The sequence below is a fragment of the Triticum urartu genome, chromosome 2A, assembly GCF_056163025.1.
Source record: "Triticum urartu cultivar PI428250 chromosome 2A, HENAU_Tu73, whole genome shotgun sequence".
Classification (NCBI taxonomy): Eukaryota; Viridiplantae; Streptophyta; class Magnoliopsida; order Poales; family Poaceae; genus Triticum; species Triticum urartu.
In genome coordinates, this window is record NC_141874.1 from 63,093,167 (window position 1) to 63,102,149 (window position 8,983).

Genomic DNA, 8,983 nt, shown 5'->3' on the forward strand with positions numbered 1-8,983 from the left:
GAACAATATAATGTGCATTGTTTGGCACGGAAAGTAATTCATCAAATATTTGAACTCATGAATTGTTCAAATAAAGTAAGCAGGCTCGACAGAAAGAAATAAACCAAAAGCAGCGTTGTTCAATAGATTAAGATTAGAGCAGTCATTTATATACAATACATAAGTGTATCTCAATCGTTAAGAATTTCTCTATCGTTTTAGCCAAATGGTACTGAATTAGTGTATCTCAATTTGTTTCAGAAATTACCCAGAGTGATGCCTGCATGACAGTTCATCATAGAGAGGAGTTCTTCATGTATCAACCGATCTAATTTTATATATCCTAAATGTGTGCAAGGATCAATTATACACAACATAATCAAGTGTCACGCACAGGGGAATTAGCATCATATTGAATCTAACGATTAACACGTACTATATCTTACAGTAACCACATACTAGCAATTTTGGACAGGCACAATCCGACTATAAATAATGTACAACATAAAAATAAGCATTCATAGAGGGTCAAAACACCTTCATAGAGGCATTCTACCCCAGTACAATACAGTAGTAAGGTCTGTATACAAATCATAAGAGCCATGATCTTCACGCCCCAGCTCATCAGTCACGTAAGTTCAGGAACTCATTGTCGAGGCAACAACACCATTGTGGTTCAGAACATCACCGAGTGAGTAATAACCAGGGAAATCATCACCTCGGAGCAGTTAGACTTCTGCTACACGAGCGGCAGCAGCGTGCCCCGGACCTCCCGGAGCTGATCCCATTGTCCCACTCCCGCAGCAGGTCGTCAACGACCTCGTCGAACCAGATTTGCGCCGCACCGGCCGACCAACCTGGAGAAGTTGAAAAAAATGATATAAGTCCATTTTCCTAGCATTAGGCTTGCAATTTAAGAGACATTTCCATACATTTTTTTTCTATATTTTGGGGGTGTGTATACTGTAAAATTATAGATCGCTCAGGCTTTGAATGGGGCTGAAAAAGTGATATGGACTTTATCTTCTATTTATATTTCAAAAAATCAAATCATGTCTCTTATGTGATATCAGTAATGTATTTTTGGATTGCTTGTGCCTTCATGTATTCCTTTTATACAACACATATAAAGACAAATGCATTTTCAAAATGAAGGTAAAAGTGCTCTGAGATCACATAAGAGACATAATATGATTTTCTTCAAATATTTACATGTAAAACTGCAGCTTAGTTTAGTCCGTTCCCAAAAAACATAAGAATCTAGACAGAACACACTCTAGTGCCACTTGTCCACATTTGATGTTTTCCGGTCAACAGACAGTAGAGAGGGAACCAGGGGCTTACCAGCAGAGATGCAGAACTGAAAGAGGAACTGATGCCACCGGAGGGGCAGGGTGGGAGGCATCATAGTGGAAGAAGAATCCCCCGTGCACACTCTATCACGCACCACCGGTGCGCATCAGGGAACCAAACCTAGCAACCACACATGACGACTGAAATGAGCCATGTCATAATCATTTTAATAAATATAAAGCATGAATGCAACCAAAATGTCTGGGCTCTGTCCAGAGCTACACAAAAATACGCATCCATCACTTTGTTCAAAGCTACAGTACAGTCTAGTTGTGTGCTTGAACCCCACATTTATTTAATCGCATGTAATGCAACCAAAATGTCTGGGCTCTGTCCAGAGCTACACAAAAATACGCATCCATCACTTTGTTCAAAACTACAGTACAGTCTAGTTGTGTGCTTGAACCCCACATTTATTTAATCTAGTACAGTAAGTATATGACGAAGAGAGGATAGATCTGACATGCATCACGGATAAATTTGTCTCGCAGGGCAGCATACGCATACAAATCTAACGAGGAAGAGAAACAAGCTTACCAGGGGCAACTTGCTCAAGCAGCAAGGCTAGGTCGAGTAACAAATGACGGCATCCCATTATTCCTGTACAGTCCAATGGTATGTCTTGGTTGTGTGTGTGTCACAGAATTTGACTATGTTCTGATAATCCATAGCACAAAGGAAGAACGCTAGAGCAAGTTACCGGGATGGACGAAAATTTGACTATGTTCTGAAAATCCATATTCCAAAAGCTTGTGTTTACCTTTCTCATTGGTGGCACCGTGGACTGGATTTTCTCTATTGCTGTTGTCAGTGCGGCAGAGAAGATCTTCCTCTGTGCGCTCTTGGTCCAGTCCACCAAATACAAAACAATACAGTATGCAACCAAATCCTCAAAGTAGCGAACAATTTGATAGTGAAAGCAATGCATCAAATAACTTAACCCATGAGCGTCTATCCAAATAAGCATTGTCCAGTAGAACTTAGACATCAAGTTCAGAAAGGCAGTTCTATAGATCAGGATTAGGAATACATTCCATAGCTCGGAAAAACATTCATAATACACCTTAGGGAAGAAGGACTATAAAAATATAGCAAGGCCTTTATACAAAAGACCAACCATAATCAGGTAGCAGTACACATAAGTGTGCAATGCCCCATTGCTCCTCACGGCGAACAGATACAAGAATCTTACTATCATGACTATTTAACAATAAAATAATATCAGAAATCCTCCTCTAAACTCATGAAGAACCAATAGCATTGCCAAACCATCGTTTATCCCATAATAACAAAGTGCAACTTACTCTTAACCAGATTAAATCAAGGACCAACAACAAACAATAAAAGATGAAAAAACAACTCATATGCAATAAAGGTATCAAAGAGAAGAAATATTTACATAAGATGGCTATAAACACTGGAGAATAAATAAGCAACACCTTTAAACATAAATAAAAAGGGTTCAGGGTTCAATGCATAGTGGGCTCAGATTTGCCTTTCCTCGATCACATAACCTACCCCCGTCATCTCTTATCACCAGATCAATCTGTTTATACATCGGAGTTGTCCTGATTATCACTCAATAAGAATGACCATCCAAGGACAGAACAATAAGTATCACAAGATCAAAAAGGATTCTAGAGACAAGAGGGAGGATCCAACTTGATGCCCACAGGTTTCTCGATTGCTCAAAGGCACATTTATTTCAACCATGGTTAATCATCATCGCCCTAGCAAGAATGGCTTCCAACCGGTGGGTCATGTGAAACTGCCTTGGTTATCAATCATCAGAAATGACCATCCAAGGACAGAGTCACTAAAATAAAAACGTGATCAAAAAATGGCTCAAAGAAACGAGGGGGGATCCAAATTAATACCCATAAGTGCCTCGATTGCTCGAGAGCATGCCTATATAAGCCATAACTGATCATCATAGCCCTGTCCATGTCCCATATAGTAGCCGAAGCAGAGCGGGAGGGAGATGGGGCTCACTGAGGGAGGTTGTAGCCGATGCATTACTCAGTGGACGTGGGGTTGTGCCTGGACGCCGTCCAGCCGGCGAGGAACCGCTTCCTACACCGCACATACACACCACTGCATTGGAGTTGCGCCTTGCACCGTCCCACCGATGAGCACGAACGCCATAGGCACCGAAGCAGCCAAGAGGTGAGGAGGTGATGTATAGCACATCCAGATCCAGGAGCACCAGGAGCTCCTGATGGCTAGCTAGTAGAAGAATCCAGAGGGAAGGAGAAGAAGGGGATGAATGAGCACGAAAGGGCAAGGCGCTGCCCTTCCCCACCCCATAGCTGCACGGGGCGAACCACTGCACGACACGCACGAGGCCTGGACGCGAAATTACTGACGTACCCTCAGCGGGCGCAGGATATTACGAGCGGTAGCACGAGATCTTTACCCGTCGGTGCGCGCGATGGGGCGGCCGGGCCATATCCAAGCCACGGTCACTGACAAATGCGGCCCACCCGCGAGCGGACCCACACGCCAGCGACGCCAGACCGAAAAAATGAAGTAAAAGGCAGCGCGCTGAGGCAGTAACTATTCATTCCAGCAGTGCTCATCCCAGATCCGATGGCCCATCTTTCTCCAGATCTTGATCGGACGCCCAGAAAACCTTTCACAATAACAAAGTACAACTCCAAATCAGAGAGGTCGCCGATAATGCTGAGCATGGAAAGGTTTTTGTAGTTACCATTAATGTAATCAGCGAGTACCAACTATTGCTTGATGCATATATAAACAATCAGCTGGCTACTATTGCTTGATGCATGGAAAGGTTTTTGTAGTTACTATTTCTTGATGCATATAGTAACAAAAATAAGTAGGAGGGGCTACTACTACGTTATTATATTATTTATAAGCAGAAATGTTCATGAGTAATTCTAACCTCTTAGCCGCCCACAATCTGGATTGTCAACAGCCATACACAATTCCCTTTGATAACCTAAAGACACCATGCCCAATGAGAAGACAAATAAGATTAGAACGCAAGTTACTGAATCATAGGATAAACACCTCCTGAACCTGTTTTTACCAAGTAGGGGCCCACCTCACCTTGTTGTTGTAGCCTATAAGTTGGCGCTTGGGGAGGCATGGAGAGGCCAGGGATGTGGCTCCCCTGTTGCAAGCGCTGATTGGAGACGCAACAGGCCACGGGGGGCTAGCAGCATCTTACTTCTTCCTCCTCTGTTTTTGGTGGAGACCATGCCTCTCCTTCTTCTAAGCGCCGAGTAACAGGGGGAGCACGCACCAATGAATCTTGAGTGCAAGAAATATAAAATCAGTTAGGTCAGATAAGCAGAGGTGAGGGCGTTATATACTGCCAATTGTTGGAGCAAAGATGAGCCGAAACTAACAGCGTCGGATCAGCCAAACATCCAAAACATCTGAACCTGAGATGCGACAGTACCCAATCCAATAGCTATCACAACAACCCAGAGATCCACATTCCGTATATACTGCCCATAGTACAACTATTCGTCAAACCCAAACCGGTCACTTATCAAGCAAAAACAAGCCGAGACAAACAGAAAAACTTCTTATAATACTGTCAACCAAGCGAAAATTTTGGTGTGGCAACCGTCGGCCACCATCCAAACAGCCCCTATAATTCCTATAAATTGGGACACTGCCGTATTTTCACTGTGCACTGGAACGCTCCTTAAAGCCATTTTTCAGTAATTGTTAGTTCGGTTAACATTTAACAACAAGGAAACCAAGGCCCAAGGTTTAAGATGCCATGGTCCGCTAACAATTGAGAGACTAAATTTAACTCAGAAACATATCTGAAGCTCTGCAAAGCTGAAAGCAAACACGAGTTCCTTTTCTTTACTAATCCACTGGTCATAAATGCTGAAAACTAACATGAGTTCCTCTTCTTTAGTAATCCACTGGCCATAAATCAAAGCAGCGTGAGAAGTAAACTGCTAGGCATGCAAGCTAGAACACAAGAACGCAAAGACCATCTTAGAAAACAGAAAGGCACAGATCAGAATTTTGATCCCCAACAGAAGCATCAATGACAATTTCCCAAATAAATAGAATGTGCAACTTGACGCCATTTAAAACGAACATTGCAAATCATGTGATCTGAGTATTCTCATTAGTATATCGGATGCATACTCTACCTACAGACCTACAACAATCATCCGATCAGGGTGTTACAAAAACTAAAATCTCCATCCGATAGCTAGCTATATTGAAAACCAAACAGAACATCAACAAGCAAATGATCATCAAATGATAAAAGATCACACAAAGTTCTGTCCAGACATTCAAAACACCTAATGTTTGTGATAAGTGCTACATACCAGATGATTAAAGAAGTATCTTTCAAAAGATTACACAGATGTGTGCCTCTTTTGATGTCACAAAGAGTAGTCTGGTCAATCTGCAACGCTATTTTAAATCGAGAGTCAGCTGTTCTACCACCAGCAAGCAGCAAAGCCGCAACACCAGAAGATGCCACCATAAGAACTATCTTCGCCCATTTTCACGACGCCTATACAAAGCAAAACCATTTTCATCAATAGTTGTCTTGTTCTGAAAATCCTTTGGGAAACGTTTAGAACATACCCGCTTTTCCATGTAAATATATATCTATTACTACATGGACAAAACATTGGTATGAGAGAGAAGAAATATTTACATAAGAGAGAGAAGAAATCTTAACCAGATTAAATCAAGGACCAACAACAAACAATAAAAGATCAAGAACAATGCAATAAAGGTATGAGAGAAGAAATCTTTACATAAGACGGCTATAAACACTGGAGCATAAATAAGCAACACCTTTAAACACAAATAAAAAAGGTTCAGGGTTCATTGCATGGTGGGCTCAGATTCACCTTTCCTCGATCATATAACCTACCCCCGTCATCTCTTATCACCAGATCAATCTGTTTATACAGTGGAGCTGTCCTGGTTATCACTCAAAAAGAATGACCATCCAACGACAGAACAATAAGTATCACATGATCAAAAAGGATTCTAGAGACAAGAGGGGGATCCAACTTGATATCCACAGGTGCCTCGATTGCTCAAAGGCACACTTATTTTAGCCATGGTCAATCATCATCACCCTAGCAAGAATGGCCTCGGACCGGCCGGCTGTCCGACCATGTGAAACGACGAAAATGCCCTCGGCAGCCACCCAGTTTTACACGCGGTGGCAAGCCCGGAGTGTAACTATTCATTGCCACAGTCGTGTGGGCTCGATCCGACGGCCCAGCTCCTCCCACCGCTTGATCCAACGACTGGAAACACATCAAGGAAATCGATCGGACGACCGGATTCGTCTGAGCTCTGAGGAGGTTCGGTGAGACATCCTTCTCTTATTTCTGGATGCTCTAGAAAGCTCCGCAGGGCTAGCAGCTCCAGTGGCATCACCTATCAGCTCATTCAAGTGGTGGTAGATCAGCTATCCCAGACAACACCAAATTACACACTATAAATGTAGATGTGGCTATGAGCAAGAGATCATTTGGCAGCTTGCAAATAGGAAATCAGCACTGCCACTGATCAACTTAGCAAATCCATGAGCATAGCTATAGGATCAGGGCATCCACATGTAAACCAGAGAATCACGGGAGCTCCTATGACAACAACTATAACATGAACAGCCTGCAAACCCTATGCATGAGTAGGGCATAGAGCAACAACCAACCAGCACCACATCGACATAGCCACAGCCATGTCCCAACAGTAGCCAAAGCAGAGGAGTAGGCGGAAGATGGAGTTCACCGATGGAGGTTGTAGCTGAGGCAGTACTCAGTGGGTGCTGGGGTTGCGCCTGAACGCCGTCCAACCAGCGAGGAACCGCTTCCTACACCGCACACCCACGCCCCTGCGTCGGAGCTGCTACTTGCACTGTCCACATCCTGAAGCCATAACGGGGCACCATCATATAATGTAGGCCAATATGAAAAGAAGATTCATCTCATAATTAAATACAGCAAGACACATGAAGTAAACCTAATTGTAAGGGCAAGTTGTGCACAATTGATAGATGGTAGTGCACAGCTTGCTCTTACAATTAGTTCCTCTGGCATGGTCCCTATAGAAACACAGAACTACTCTATTACTGAGGTCAATTTTGGCTCCAAAACTTTCAGTTTCAGCAATTACACAAACAGTAGGCTTCCTGGTTTACCTTTTCAGCAATTACACAAGCCAATTAAGAATGAAAATCGACAAATTATGATTAAATCAATTGTAGGCCAAAATTTGGAAGTTAAAAGAAATCAAGTTGGTGAAATACTACCGGCACGCTAAAGGTGAAAAGAGTCCAAATGTGGCATAGAAGGAACTTGAATGATACTTTTCTAACTCGAATGATTTTTGTGATCATATATGCACACTAACCCAAGTGTAGCAATCACCACATCCCAAACAAAACTTCCTAATACATCAATCAAACGGGGCACACCAAAGCACCAAAGCATCTCCAAGGGTACTCCTAATTAGCATATGACCTCAAGACTAAACCTCTCCTTGACAACAAAGGCATACTTCGAAAAAAAATGTTTCTAGATGTAATGCTCCCCTGGACAACAAACTAACAAAATAAGATAGCTCCAAAGAGCCCCTTCCTTGGAACCTAGCTAGAGTAGTAAACGGATAAGAAGCCACAGCTCCTTTACCAAAACCTAGCCTTCCTGCATGCAAAAAGGAACAAACCCAGCAGGGTTCCTACCAACGTCCAGCCAATAAATAAAAGGCATATGTCCACACCCCACTAAAAACAAGCACAAATTCTTTTGGCCTCTACCAGAATCAAGACAAAAAAGAAAAGAGTACAACACCCTAAAGTGACACGGTGGTGGGCTCCTGAGAATTCATAATATATGGGAAAAATGCAAGAAGAGATATGAGAATAATGCCTAGGCAATGGGGATCTGAGAACAGTAATAAAATAGTTGTTCTGAAAAGGATAATGACTACATGGTGATACCTGCAAAAGAAGATGACAGCGCCCAGCCACTTTGACAATACAATCAGCAGAACCCTGCATATAATAACGTGTTAATACACTGAAGCTAGCAATTAAAGCAAGACATAACAACAGAAGTAGCAGCAGCACATCTCTTGCTATGAATGGAGGAATAGTAATATCAAGCAGTGTAGGGAGTAGAAGAAACACACCTTGCTTCTCCGGGACGCCATGGACACAGGAGCAGCAGCCTAAAAAGTTTGGGGACACCATGATCTTGTCCAGCTCCGCGACGATGGCAACCTGCAAGCCAAGACGATGGGGGGAGGAGTGGTCAGAGAGAGAGAGAGAGAGAGAGATGAGGATGAAGGAGGGGAGGGGATGAAATCACCGGACATAGACGCCGGTGTTGGAGCCAACAACCGAAACCCTAGCCCTGGTAGCAGCCGGTTCCTCGACGCACGTGGCCGGCACGTCGAGCCGCTCTAGCACGTCCTTGGCAGCGCCGCACCGCTCCCCGCAGCCGCCGCTGTCGTGCTCCTCGTCCTCCCTCCGCTGCTGCTCGTCGGCATTTCCGAAGGCCTGCTGCTGAGATGCCTTGGCCTGCTACTGCTGCTCCCTGCCACCGCCGCCGTCATGCTCCTCGTCCTCCCTCCTCTGCTGCTCGTCGTCGTTGGGGGGGCGCTCTGCTGTGGCGGATCT

The 8,983-nt window shown here is 43.8% G+C and overlaps 1 long non-coding RNA gene across 1 annotated transcript; it reads right to left on the reverse strand.

Annotated features, from left to right (window-relative positions):
* Positions 1–6,937: 6,937 nt before the first annotated feature.
* On the reverse strand, positions 6,938–8,545 carry LOC147983772 (uncharacterized). Its single transcript, XR_015615008.1, has 3 exons — positions 8,494–8,545; positions 8,303–8,356; positions 6,938–7,229 (listed from the first exon to the last, which is right to left on the reverse strand). It is a non-coding gene; the product is annotated as an uncharacterized LOC147983772 (long non-coding RNA).
* Positions 8,546–8,983: the final 438 nt, after the last annotated feature.